Raw genomic sequence first — 15,487 nt, forward strand, 5'->3', positions numbered from 1 at the left:
GTAAACATTCCAAGCATACCAACATAACCAAGGGCCGAACAACACCTACCTCCCAAAGTCATTTTATAAATAGCGTCCTCCAGGATCCTTGAACCACCCCAGTTTGTGGTCATAACCTCTCCAGACGCTAGAATCTCCATCCTGGATCGAAACATCTTGAGTAAAAACTTCCACGTCCAGCCCAACAACACAATCTAGGACATTGTAAACGTCAACAATGTTGCCGAATATAACACTTGCAGCTTTATCTTGAAACTGCTGCATTGATGAATGCGTCAACACACCACCACCTGCGCACCGACTTATGCGCCTCCCTGTGCAGGGCCATCATCGTTACATGCAGTCTACTCACTTCACAATAACCCTGGGCCGTGACAGTTTTCCGCACTCCCATCACTTCCCATGGAACGGTCAGTCCTTCACTGCCAAAATCAGCAAAAGCCATTTCGGGATAGGCCAGTCCTTGTTCAACTTTCCAACCGTTCACTTAAGGAATGAATTAGGCCTTCACTGCACCATTTACTTTCACTTCATTCCGACACCTCCCGTTCTCCGTCACCTCCTCCGTGTTAACCGCAGCCTGTGGAACTTTGGCCGTGGTTGGTAAGGCCGACACCAACCGCCGGTCTCCGTCACCTTCTCCCCTGACGCTGACCACGTAGAATGTCGGCCGCCATCGTATAAAGTCACGGCCAACAGCCTTGCCTGACAGCGGCGCGATATGGCAGCGGCACCTGTCGAGTGAGCCACAAATCCTCCTGGCTGTCTGGCAAAGCAGAATCATACACTGGCCTGTCAAATGAACCGCAGCACCGCTTTGCTCACAGGTTCTGCTCTACCTGCTGGACAGCAACTCCCAATATGGCCCAGTCTCCGTCACTCCTCTCCTGAGCCCAACCACGTAGAACTTTGGCCACCGTCACTTGCAGGCAAGCGCCAACCGCCTTCGCTGACCGTGGCATGCTGTGTAGCAGCACCAGCTGCCTCAAAACAACCTGTGGTGTGGGGAATACTAACGGGGGCGGTGTCATGTCCCAGCTGCACCCCCCACAGCAGCGATTAAGATGGTCACACACGTGTCTCCTTTTGAATCCTTGTCGCCAGTGACATAATTGAAGTACTCTCGGACCCAGTACTATATGAATTACGGTTTATTGTCCAAGGTTCAGTTATCATACCAAGTTAACATAAGACATGATGGGATAACAAGTCAAGACACTGGCTCCCCACCCCCCTGAAGCCACCTCCGCTCACTCAGCTCCAACTGTCACCACTCCCGTATCGCGCTCCAGCGCCATGACATCACAATCATCTGCACTCCAATCAGAGACGCGTCAAGCACCCCGCACACGCTTATGACACACTGTTATTGGTATCAGCGATAGGGAGGCCTAGGTTGGAGATCAGGATGTCCCTTTTGAACATCTTCCTGTCAGACGTAGTGAGAGGGATAGCATAGTCAATAGAAAAAAGCAGTTAGAAAAGATAGGTGAGACAGAAAGCACCAAAGGGAGTGCAGGGAGGAAAGAGTGGGGTAGGGAGATTGGACCCCAGGCAGGGGAGCGGTAGGGGAGATCACGCAGGGGGGGGGAGGCAGACAGGAGTGAGGCACTGGGGCAACATCAAAGGGAGGGGGGAACAACAAAGAACAGGAACAACCAACCCACAAGTCAGATGCAGTGCAGAACCATCAGAAAGAAAAGAGCACAACAGGGAACCTAGAAGTAGAGAATGCAGATGCAGTACAGAACCAAGGCAAAGCACAAATCACAACAGGGAACCTGGAAGTAAAGAAAGCAGATGCAATACAGGACCAAAAGCAAAACACAGAGGTCAGCATGGAACATACAAGTGAAGAATGCAGGCAATTGCAATGTGATACCACAAACTGTGGATAGCAACACAATATCAAGAACCGTAGAGAGCAAACATCAAGTCAATACAGTCAACAATACAGTCAACAAGGCACAGAACACAACAGGAATTATTTGTTAGTGCCTTCGTGTGAAAACCTAGACCAATGACATCTTCTCTTTCCTTCCAAGGAGAAACCCAAGTACACCATGATGCCAGCAGCCCAGAAGAGAGGCAGCCAGAGAGTGAGAAACGCCTGCCTGTGCACCCACGCTCAGGAGGGAGTCCCTCCCTCACAAGAAAATGTAGAATGAAGAACCACACCATTATTGTGGTGGGTGGAGAGTTTGGAGAGCCAGCGGAATGCTACCTTTTGGGTAAGGGGGAGATCAAGGAGAGCCTGGGACCGCTGAAGGAGGAAGACGCAAAGCCAAATTAGTAGGGGTGAAGAAACTGAGAAAAGGAGGAATGAACAAGCCATATGCTCTCGAAGGGCTGCAAAACCAAACATCCAGTGAAGGGATGAAGAAACAGAGAGAAGAAAGGCTGAGAAAGAAACTGGCCCAAGCCAGGCTGAATACCCAAATACCCCAGGAGTGGGTGAGAGAAGTAAGCTACCAAACACGGCTGAACCAACCCTTAGCCCATGCTGGGCTGAGAGTAGAAGTACCCAAGGAGGGGGTGAACAAAAGGACTATCACAGTAGGACTGCTTAGGCCCGTAACCCACCCGTGGCTGAAATACCGGCCAAAGGCCATGGCTAGTGGCCTGGGACTGATTTAAAAATTACAGTGGGAACGGCCACATGCTATGACCATGGTATTAAAATAAACAGAAAGCATGACTGAAGGCCGTGGCCACTGGCCATAGCCAAAGGCCATGACTAATAGCGTTACAATATACAGTTACAATATACAATTAATGTGTTACAATATACAGTGGGCACATCTGAAGGCTGTGGCCACTGTTCATGACCGGTTATTGTTGTAATGGGATTTGTGAGGTCATCAGTGATGTCATAGATTGTGTGATCAGTGATGTTGTCAGTGATGTCATCAGGGATGTCATCTGTGATGTTATCATTGTGGTCGAAAGCTGCACAACAGAGGGTGCAAAGTTAAGGTGGCTTTAGATGTATTTCAGGGGCAGGGACGGGGGGTTTTGTTAAGTTCTCACCTTAACGTCCTTGCAACAAAAAATGTTTTCACTGAATATATATATTTCATGTCTTGTTACACTTATTTAATCTCTTACACAGTCATCAGAGCTTGCAGTATTATGCCACATGTTTCAGTACAATATTGACCAGTGTCAGGTGGTATATTCTAATGTTTCCCACTTAGGGGGGTGCATCTGTGTGAAATTCTTTCAGCCATTTTTGACATGTTATCATCTCAAGTGAATGTGCAGAACATGCATTACCTTAAGCGGATTTGTAATTATGCATGTGCATTTTACTAATTTTATTCTGTGTTTTGTGATTGTTTTACATATTATTATTACATGTCTTTTATATGGTCTTTAATTGGTGCCATTCATGCTCTACCTGCCACACACCAGCATACTCAATGACTCTCGGCTTTGCACTATGCAGCTCTCATTGTTTCAACATGGCCACCTGCTTTTCTCTTGATCTTGCGCTAATGTTTCAGTGCTCTGTAAACAGCAAAAAAGGACCTTTATGTTTTAAATGTTGTGAGAGGAACTGTTTCCATTGCTATGAACAAGCACTCAGCGAGTGCGAAACGCATCTTTCCCCCTGTGTGCCCTGGTTTGTCAGTGTTTATGATATTTTTTCATTAAAGACCCATGTCTACTCTATCACGGTGTTGTCTTTACTTTGTCTCCGGTGCCCCGACCTTGGAGTACAGTCTGTGCCGTCGTCCTAGCGTTTTTTTTCTTCTCTTGTCTACTATATATATATATATATATATATATATATATATATATATATATATACATATACATATATATATCCGGAGAAAGGAGGAGAAGGCGAACCGCACTCCTGCGGGCCAATTGCAAGCAGCAAACTCCAGAGGTAGCGAAAAAAACACAGAAACTCTGTGTAGTAGATACGGATTTGTTTTAATGTTTAAAAAAGAAGAAAGGTTGTACAAAAAATATTAAGTACAGCAGGCAGCAACATAAAAACAGACAGAGGCAGGACGACATGGTGCACGAACTGCAACACAACGCGTCGCGCTACACTGAGCGCTTGATCACATCGGTGGAGAGAGAGGAGGTGGCTGGTATAAATATAAACAATACAGGTGGTCCTACTACTCTGTCAGTTGTCTCTGTGTAGGCCAAGCAATGAATGAAAAACCTGGCTGCCATAATGGAATGGAGTAAAGTGCATGGGTGCCCACAGAGGGCTGAAATAAAACCCCAATGAGGGTAAAACACAGGGCAATACCACAGACTTTGACGCATAGTGCACAAAAACTGCTACATGTGTATGGCAATACCGCAAAAAACAGAATACATAAAACCACATAATGTTAAAGTCAAAGAAACATATCAGAGTACTATAGATACATATATAAATAAATACAAGTATAAAAACAGAATGTGGCAAAAATAATTCCAAATTTCAAATAGACATGCACGCAATGGAACAAAAAAGTATATATGTACCACATATTAGAAATGGCTAAATGAAAAAATGATAAGAATATGGAATATTAAAATCAACAAAGCTGTAAATAGCAATAAAATGACCAATATGAGGTGTGCACACGAAAACGGCCAATGCTAACAACCCAGCCCAAATAATACAACAGGTCAGTAGGCTAGTAGCTAAAAGTTGGAAGAGGTCAAAGGACTAAAGTGCTAGTGCAGGAGTGGAGATGAAATCACCACCAATGACGGTTTAATATACTAATGACTCAGAATACAGAGTCAGAAGATAGAAACCAGCCGGACATGACCCTAGGACATAACAAATATACATAGTCCTATATGTAGAGAAACCCAAATCTACACACTTGAAAACAGATGGGGTTGTAAAAAAAGAATAAAAAGCCGTAATAAGCATAGGCATAAGCATAGGGCACACATCATAATAAAAATTTTGCAAAATGTAATTTCATTATAAAAGCCAAACGATGCTACTAATATATAAGGTCATTACTGCTCTGATCAGGGGATAAGAGCAGATGGTAAGTGTAGCATATAATACAGATACAGGTAATGTTCCAAAGTTAAAGTATATAAGTAGCAGCAAACCAGCAGGGATATCTCTAAACCTTAAGATAACAAGGCCATACTAAAGTGCAAGTGCAGGAGGCAGCTAGAACAATCCTAGCAGACAAATGTCACAATAGCTATAAGAATGGGCACATAACAACATGGAACCAGGAGGTCAGATTACATGAAACAGTATAAAGTTCATTGAGACAGATTGTACCAACCACCAATAAACAGAGAAAAGAGGGACAGCAGGTCAAAACCACACAAGTAAGAAGACCAAGATTGAACGCCAACCTCAGGATATAAGATATATGAATATCACTCCCCACAGATAGCGATAGTAAGCAGCCAGATAATAGGCAGAGATAAACAATATTAAAAGGATACAAAATAAAATAATCATACCCAAGGCTAAAGAAATCCATACAAGAGCATACAGTGAAAGTCCATGAAGACATAATCATGAAGGAGCAAAAAGAGAAAACAGGAAGAACAAAACCAGAAAGAGCAACACCAAAAAATGGAGAGGAATGCAAAATGGAGAAAAAAATCAAGTCCCCAAAAAGGTATACAATTCCTCATCCACATTATGCCCCTTTGGATACTTTGTGTCAAAGTCCAAAATGAATCTTGGTTCAAGTTGTCTGAGTTTCAAGACTCCCGTCCCCGCCCCTTGAGTGTATGGGCACATGTGCCACTGCGAAGAATGTTAGCAAATTGAAGTCATTCCCGAGTTCTTAATGGCTCTGAGATGTTGAAGAATTCTCAACTTGAGTTTACATGTAGTACTCCCAATGTACCATCTCATACAGGGACATGAGAGGACATACACGACGAAAGTGGTGTCACAATTGATGGAATATTTGGACTACATCTGCCAGATTCCTTACATTTGACTATGATAGCTAGGGAAAAGGGTAGTTGTGCTTCAAAACATCTGGCGAACCATAGGTTTCAGCGCCTGGGGCATAATGGTGAGTTACAGGGCTTAAGTTCGTTAAAGACGCGCAGCTTCAGGGTAAACTCTGTTGTCTGAAGGTAGAGCGTGAACGATCTTTGCAACTAGAGGCACAGCTCTGTTGCCTGATTTAAAGTTCCAGCCTGTTTGGCTTGTACGCCTAAAGGATATCTCTGTTGCCTGAAGTTTGAGCCTGGAAGTTCTGTACAACTGGGGAACAGTTGCCTGTAGGTGGAGCTTGTAAAATATATATAACCAGAGGAATAGCTCTGTTGTCTAAAATCTGAGCTTGTACATTTTGTGCAACTGGAGGAACAGTTCCAGTGTCCGAAGTTTGAGCCTGTAAGATCTTTATAGCAGGAAGAATAGCTTTGTTGTCTAAAGTCCTAGCAGGTAAGGTTTGTTAAAGCAGAGAAATGTCCCTGTTGTCCAAAGTGTGAGTCTGTGAGATCTATATAGAGAAAAAGTTCTGTTGTTGGAATGTTTAGCCTGTAAGATCTCTGCAGCCAGGTAATAACTCAGCTGTCTGAGCTTGAAACCTGAGCGGTAAAGCAAGGTGTACATGCATGCGCTTTTGTCTTGATTTACTGCTTTCCTTCTCGCCTTGGGAGATGACAGAGACGCCTGCATGAAAGTGTAAAACAAATGGATTACTGTGAAATCCAATTCGCATTAGCACATCACAAATCCCAGCGTAAAAGTAAAGAGTCAAGCCAATGTTTTCATCTTTTACAGGCCGATTGATGGAATTAATGTGCGCCAAAAATCTCAGCGCAAGCGTGCGAATCGCAGCGCAAGTGCGAAAATCGCAGTGCAAGCTTGTGAAAGCCGTGCACATCGATTCATGGAAGTCCGTGCACGTGTAAATTCTGGGATGTGTGCTAAAATCCTGCATGGCGCACGCGGGCGCACACGTCATCAAACGGCATGCACTATGCGCACAGCGAAAGCGCACATAGCACGGCGCACACAACAAAAGTAGGCGGAACACGGGGCGTAACACGCGGAATGGGGAACAACGCGTGAAAATGTGGGTGTTACGGGGAAGTACAGGAGGCAAATGCGCGGAACGCCCACACGCGCGCCTACAACACGTATTCATGGAATCAAACAGGGCAAACACGTGCGGCAAAAAAGACGCTCTAATCCGGAAACACGTATGCCAGCAGGAAGCAGGCGTAGCGCGGATCTGCGCAGCATAAAAGTGCGCGCAAACAACAAACAAGCACAGACGCTACGATGAATATACCGTTCCTTGCAGCAGTGGTCGTGTGACACCGCAGGAGGAGGAGGACAGTCAGGGCCAGAATTTTTACACCCAGGACCAGCCTTTTTGGGATGCCTGATGACCAGTTGTATGGGAGGTACAGGTTTCCACCTCACATAATACTCGACCTGGTGAGTGAGTGGGAGGATGACCTCACATCACCCACCCTGTGCTCCCAAGCACTGAGCCCCTTGGAAAAGGTGCTCAACGTACTGCACTTCTTGGCCACTGGTTCATTTCAGCGGACAAGTGCCATAGTGGGGGGCTGTCACAGGCCACCCAGTCACACTGCCTACACCAGGTGTTGGCCATCATGACTGCATGCCCATCAGTCCGCAGGCACATATACCTGCCGTCCAGGATTTGTACGGGGTGGCACACTTCCCCAAAGTGCTAGGTGCCATTGATTGCACCCATGTGGCTCTACGTCCTCCCAGGGCAACTGAGCACATCTATAGAAACCGCAAGCACTGGCATTCCATCAACGTGCAGGTAGTATGTGATGCCAAGGGAATCATCACCTCAGTATATGCCAACTATCCAGGGTCCACCCATGACAGTTTCATTTTCAGAATGTCAACCGTAAACCGGGACCTAGAATCTGGGCGGCATGGCGATACATGGCTGCTTGGTGAGTATAAATGCCTCTGCACATGCATGCATGTCAGATACTGAGTAATGTCACACCCCCACTAATGATACCCATCATCACCTCCCCAGGGGACAATGCCTACCCTCTGAGCACCCACATGATGACGCCAATTCGGAACCCCACCACACCACCTGAGGTAAGATACAACACAGCCCATATTGCAACCTGGGGCATAGTGGAGCGCACATTCGGAGTGCTCAAGTCACGCTTTCGCTCCCTTGACCACTCTGGTGGGCAGCTGCTATATGCGCCCCCAGTAGTGTGCAGGATCATAGTGGCAGCATGTGTCCTGCACAACGTTGCAACACGCCGGGGCCTGCCGGTAGACATGGTGGTGCCCCCACATCCCCAACCACATGCACGCCCGCTGCGCATGGGAGGGGAATGGGCACGTGGTGAGGCAGCCCGTACGCAGCTGGTAGCTAATTACTTCACCTAAAATCACACTCCTGTGGAGTGCACACAGCCCTGGCACATTCCAGCTGACAATCAATGATGATGACATAAGGGACAGTCAACTGTCACAACCATACCAGCCTGAGATTGGTCACCTGGAAGTATTACATTGTGTGCATCCCTACCTACCGAAACACAACCAATGCTGTGTCACAAAAAGACACACATTTATGCTGCATGAATGACTACCGCCTTGCAAAATACAACATGAAAATAGCGACATGTCACCCAAGCCCTCGTCATCTCCGCCACCCAACACACCATGGCATATCATGCAATGTGAAAGCAAACAAAGGAATGCACAACACATGACACAAGTGTCACAAAGTGCACTGTCCCAAATGGAAACAGGCCACAGACAATATGCTCCCAGTAATCAATAACAAACAGCACACATGACCAAATACTTACCAGCAACACAATAGAGCAACACAGCATGGAACAGTGGCAAAATATGAAAGTACAAAATCAAAGTAGTGCAAGTTTTACAACCTGAATAAGCCAGCACATCGACCCCTTCCAACTGCAGAGTGTTGCTGTCAGGCAAATGTGTCAGTGTACTGCATACAACATGAACTGCATCTGCAAAGGAGACAACCTTGTGAAGACATGAAGAAGGTACCTGCGAATAAGGAGGAAGACATGGATGCAAAAGCACATATCAATACACAGTGCAGTGTTCAATACAAAAACAATCCCCACTAGGGATGCCCACACAGTTATGACTACAGACTGCCCACAAAGCTCATGGGAGCCCAATGTCACTGTGTAAGTCACTGTCACTTGGTCACACCCTTTGCAAGCCCATGGAAACGGGAAGCAGTAGGCGTTTGTGTGTCAGGAACACAAGCATCGAACCCAAACACAGGACAAGCCTGCATGTGCCCAGCCGGAATACACAGTGGATGCCCACGGAAGCCACACAAGGCAAAACACTGTTAAAAAAAAAAATGGCCATGTGGGGGCCAGGGTGGGGGGAGGCCACCCAGGAGGTTCGAGGACAGGGTGCACACCAACACCCACCTGCGTGGATGTTGCGAAAAAAAAGACCTCCATGGGCTCATGGCCTGCACGGCTGCGCTACTGTGGGAGAACTGCTGCTGTCGCTCTCTTCACCCTCTGCACACAAAGCCCTGGTATGGTCCTCCATGGCAGCAAGCATGCGGGTGTGGAAGGTCTCGTTCTGGAGGATGATAGTATGGAGATCCCCATGCAGCACCCACAGGTTGCCTGCATTTCTGCACGCATGGCCTCGCATGATGCCCGGATCTCCTCCCGAGTTGCCTGCAGCTCAGCTGAGAGCGAACGTGTGAGCTGCTCCAGCTGCTGTTCTGACCTAAAATTTCAGTAAGCCTCAAGTTCACCCAGAGTCTCCCTGAGACGCCAACATGTCTTCCCTGTGTGATTGGCAAATGGAGTCTGTTCCCTGCTGTTGTTGCTCCATCTGCCTTTCAGGGGGGAGAATGGATGTGGCCACCCTGTCCATTGCCTGAGCCATCTTTCAACCGATGCTCCCTGTTGGGCTGCTATACCGTACATGGAGTTTTCCCATACAGTATTGCCTGGTGGCGTACGGCCACCGCGTCGGCGGGCATCGCACCTGTTCGGGGTAAGGCAATCTGCACCTTGCTGTGGTGGCACTGCCTGAGGCTGCAGGACTGCATTCCCCCTCTGATCTGCTGGCCCAGGAACAGGATCAGATGTTGTGGATTGTGACCTTGAATCCGTAACCGCCAAAGGCGGACTTACCAACACTGACATCCCCATAGAGGGTTCTACCCCTGGTGCAGGTGGGTTGGACAGAACAGATTCCTTGCCAGAAACACTCACCTGCGACAGCACATAAGTCTCATCATCCGATTCAGCACCTGAATAGAGGTCTGGGGAGGTGCACCCAGAGACACCCTGGACAGTATGGTCTGCAGTAAGATTAGGTTTCACCCACCACCACACCATGTCCTCCACTGGTGCCCGGTCGTGCCTAAGATTCCTCCTGGGTCTGCACCATCTCCTCAACCTCAACAGCATCAAGTGCGTCATCACCTGCAACAACATGAAAGACAACAAATGGAAACAGGCATGAGCACCATAGCACACACATAGGCCTGACAAGTCAGAGATCCAGTACATGAATTACACATGTCCCACATGACAATAACCCTGGCATGCATGCACTGTCAATGAGTTGGAAGGGGAAGCAAAAAGCAGACACTGAGGACACCAAGATGGAAAAGCAACACATTTGCTGCATGCTGGGTAGCACTGGCATCACACATTAGCCTGTTGTCAGGTTGCTTGATTGTCGTGAAGAGTATGAAACCTCCGTCCCCAAGAACCCCAGAGAGAGAATACAAGATTACTCCCTATGCAATCATTGAGGCCACAGGTGGGTAGTTCTTGAAGCCCGGAACCACGGAATGTTGAAAACCAAGGCAGCTGTAAAGGAAAACCTTTATTAGCAATCAAATGAGTACAGTACAAGCAAACAAGCAGAATAAAGAGCAGGGCTTACCTAAGCTGATGGGTGACGAAGCCCAGAATCCTATGATGATTGATAATTCCGTGGAGGGGCACGTGAGCTGGTTTCCCCGATGACAATAGGGAGAAGAACTGTAGGCTGGGTTAAAACCCAACTTGCCCTCCTCTAACTTGATGAAACGAAAGGACCAACATCCAAAGTACTTGATAACGTAATGCAGTGAAGAGGAAAATGCCAAGTCCAATTCAGGGTAATCCAAGACAGTCCAAAAGGCATTCCGAGTTCAGAAATGATCCAGCAAACAGAGCCATAAGACGTGAGCAAAGCAAATCCAAAAACAGTCCAAGAGTCAAGAGCCGTGAAACATAAAGTATCCAAACGCCGTACAGAGTCCTCCAAAGAACAGCTGTGAAGTGCGGACGTGCGGAAGTTCAGCGCTTAAGTAGTGGATGTTCCCGCGTCACCTGATCTGCGAGTGAGATGGATGAACGCGTCACGTGACCCGCAAGCGCGACACGTGAGCGTTGTTTAGATGTCAATGGTCTCCATGATCACGGAAATTACTTTCTGCGCGCAGCATCCTGTAGCCGGCGCCTGCGAGCTCCCTCCTGCTGACGCCATGGCAGACGCCAGTGAAGGAACGGGGAACACTTGAGTCTGCATATGTGGCCCTTGGGGTAAACCCGCTCACGTGACACCCGTCCACTGGGAGTGACAGGAAATGGAAACCTGGCTGGGGTAACTGGTGCATTATGAGTGTTGCCTGTCCTAGATAGAGTGTGAGTATTGTCTGACCTAGATGCTTGTGAAATAGGGACAGAATGAGGGGATAGCGTGACACCTGTGAGTGGCATGTCCAATACACATACATGACACATGCCAGCACACAGATGGCATGTAGCCTAGCCATGGTACATTTGACAAGTACATCCATATGTCAGTGAATGAGTACTGTCACCCATCCATGTGAGATGGACATGATGACATGAAAAATGCTAAATAGTGTGACAAAATACGCATGTGCCACACACTGCAACACATCCAGTGTACAATAATACAGAGATCGCAGGCAGATGTACACATCAATGATTGGTCTCTTCAACATGACAGGAAACAACTATCATGTTCCACATTCAAACAGGCCCCAAAAATGTATGTGAGCAACAATACTCAATCAACCTGAATGGTCTAATCATTCACATAACAAGGTAACAAATGCGGGCCAATGTGGGGTGTAATCAATGACAGAAGCATGTCACATATGTGGCATTAGGGCTGAAAAATGTGTTGCAAAAATGGGAGAATTGAAACAATCAGCCTGAACGAACACTGAAAAATTCAGAACAATGTTGTTGCAAGATGACAGTTCAAGGGCAACTGCAGTAATGTGGCGTTAATTGGCTACTGTGGGCAGAAGGGATACTGTCATACCCAAATCCAAGGCTGGTGAATGTTTTGGAGGAAGCACATCGGTGACCCATACCACTCAGGAGTACACACCCTCACCTGGCACTCAATCGGAACCCGTCACCCAAACAACATACACATGGATTACACACACATGCATGGGTACTCACCGGACAATGCGTTGTAATCTGGAAGGTCTCCCACACCTTGGAACTGTTCCTCTGTGACAAAGGTTCCAGCAACAGACTCGTGTTCAGTGAGTGGTTGTCCTCTGGTGGAGACCCACCGCCAGTCACCAGAGTAGAGGCATGATTTGAGGCCAGCTTGTTCTTTGCTCTGCGTTTCCGGTCATTCCACTGCTTGTAGCAATCATCAGCTGTGCGCCTCACAAATCCAAGGGCACTAATGTGGTCCGCAATGGTCTGCCATTGTGCCCTACGTTGACCAGGTGTGGTCTTGAACCCTGCAGTCACCACTATTTCGCAGCTATGTGCCGACACATAGGCCACAAGTGCATCAAGTTCGGCGTCATTAAAGCTAGGCTTCCTTGACATGCCGGAGTGTGTAGCCGTGTCTGGGCTCTCAGCCTTTAGTCCCAGAGCACCCTTCTTCTTTTTCAAAGGTGGTGCGGATCCTGAGTGGCTTACGCCGCTCTGGTCAGTAGGGGCAGAAGCGCAGGTGGACTGGGTACTAGAAGTGTGTGCAAGGAGAGGCCACCAGGGGGCGCACAGGCAATGGCAGCCTGATTGCTGAGCTCCCGCCGAAGCTGGGCCCATCCAGGGGATTGAGCCCCCCCTGAGACCCCCCCAACAAGTGTAACGAGCGGCGGGAGCTGGCGACCCCCCCGTGACACCCCCGCTCGAAGAGACGGCCCTCCAGCGCCAAGTGGAACCGGAGAACCGCGAGTGCCGGTGCGCGACTGGGACGGCGTTGCGTCCGTCGGCGCAGGAAACAACGGATCCCTCCGCGGCTCGGGAGCCGGGGAGAAGAGCCGGGCCCTCCTCCGGGCCCAGGAGGTGAAAGGCGAGTGTCAGGGGAACGGCGCTCCCCATGCGGGCCCCAGCAGTGACCCCCCCTGTCCTTGGGGGGAGGAGACAGACTCTTTCCCGGCGCTGCTCCGGACACCGCGGCAAGGCGGTAAGGGCCTGTGGGGTCGGCGCGGGAGGCCAGGCCCCGCCAGAGGAGGCCCAGGTGAGGACGCTCTCCAGTGACGCTTCAACTCGGGTGGGGGGGCGGAGCCGTTCCCCCCACGAGAACCGAGACATCCACTATCAACGCCAGCCAGATCTCCCCACCCTGGGTCACAATAGTGGCCCCCAGCCAGAGAGCGGGCGGCACAGACCCCCACGACCGTGGGCATCGTAGGGGTAGACCCCCAGGGCCGCGCCCTGGAGTGAGAACCCGCTGGACAAAGGAGGTCCCCGGGGACACCGCCCCAGGGGGAAACAGTGGTCTGGCAGTCCAGGTGAGAGGCCCCCGCTCCTGGTAAAGCGGGGCGAGTGCCCACCTGCGGGGCTGAGCCATCACTCACAAGGGCTAAAGCCCACACCCCAGAGATATTCACAACACCGCGGGCCCAGGTCAGCGCAGCACAACTCCAGGTGCCCACAGGGCCACGACGCACCACGCAGCTGGGAGGCGTTGAACAATTAAGACCTGAAGGGAGACCCCACGACCACGCTGCTCAAGGGCATTGGAACACACCTTTGGCGTCCCTCACATCACTGGACCCCAGGCCCACCCTGATCACGCAAGCGGCCCGCGAACCAGGTGAGAGGCCCCCGTCCTCAGCTGGCGGGGCGAGTGCCCGCCTGAAGGACTACCCCACAACCCGCAGGTGACAATCCATTGTCTACAATCCCCATCGGAGCGACGCACTACGGACTGGTCCCGGGACGGCACGGTGCTCTCCCCAAAGGCCCCTCGGACCGCAGCGGACCCCACGGCAGGGGATCAGCAACACCCCATGAGCTGGAAGAAGGCCCTACAAACGTTTCGATTCCAAGAAACAGAGAACTCCACCGAGGTCCCCAATACCTCTGGAACCATGGCCCACGCTGAATCCAAGGACCAATCCGCAGCGGCGATGGAGAGGGGCTTCGCCTCCATCCTCCTGGAGATTAGATAAATGAGATCCGACATTGCCCAGAAGTTCGAGAAACTGGACCAAAGGGTAGACAAAATCGAGGACAGAGTCCTGCAAGTGGAAAATTATCAATCGTCCTCTACATCTCAGGAAATCCAATTCGATACACGACTTGTGGCTCTGGAAAAGAGGGACGAAGAGGGAACCAGGATTATGGACGACTATGAAAATAGGGAAAGGCGGAACAATCTAAGGTTCTTTGGGATCCTGGAGACGGAGGGCGAGACGGAGAGGGAGCTGACCCGAGTGGTGAGAGACATCATCACCCTCCTGTTTGCCGAGGAAATGACGACGGAACTCATGTTCGACAGGGTGCACAGGGCTGGGGGAAGATCGGGGAGCCCCAGATCGGTTCTAGCTCGCTTCCACTATTACACGGAGAAAGCTAAAGTTCAAGAGGCGGCGAGGAAGGCGGGGGCGATAACTTATAACGGTGCACAAATCGCCATTTTTCAAGACCTCTCAGCTTATACTCTAGCTAAACGAAGGATGTGCCGCCCCCTGACACAACAACTGAAAGAGAAGGGCATCCGATACAGATGGGGATATCCCTTCTCCCTGTCCTTCAAATACCTAGGCCAACGCACAACGCTGGTAACGGAAGAAGACATCAAGGGTGCTATTCAAGACTATGTGGAAGCACCCACCCCCCGCAGGGAACCAGTGGGTCCGGAGGCGCTCAGCAGGGGCACCCCCAGGCAGCCCAACTCCAGAAGGAGAAAAACCGGCGCGAGGAAGTTCAAGAAACTGAACACACCACCAACACCGATGGAGGACGACCGTGCCGATTCAGAGGGGTGACACCTGCGACCCCATGCAGATCACCGAGATCGAAAAACAGGAGGACCCTGGGGTCGCTCTGTTTGCTGCACCCCCTCGAACTGCATGTATATGGGGGCTTAGGGGAGGCACACAACTGTGGGAACCGAGGGTAGTATCCGGGAGAGTGCCCAAACGGAGAGGTTCGGGGGAGAGTCGAGATGGGGGGGAGGGGCTCACGTTAACGAGATTTGTAAGTGAAGCCTGGCCGGGGGGATCCGGCTGGTGGTCCAGCCAATAATCCAGGAATGGAA

Source organism: Ambystoma mexicanum, chromosome 4p, assembly GCF_040938575.1.
Source record: "Ambystoma mexicanum isolate Mex_15411 chromosome 4p, UKY_AmexF1_1, whole genome shotgun sequence".
NCBI lineage: Eukaryota > Metazoa > Chordata > Amphibia > Caudata > Ambystomatidae > Ambystoma > Ambystoma mexicanum.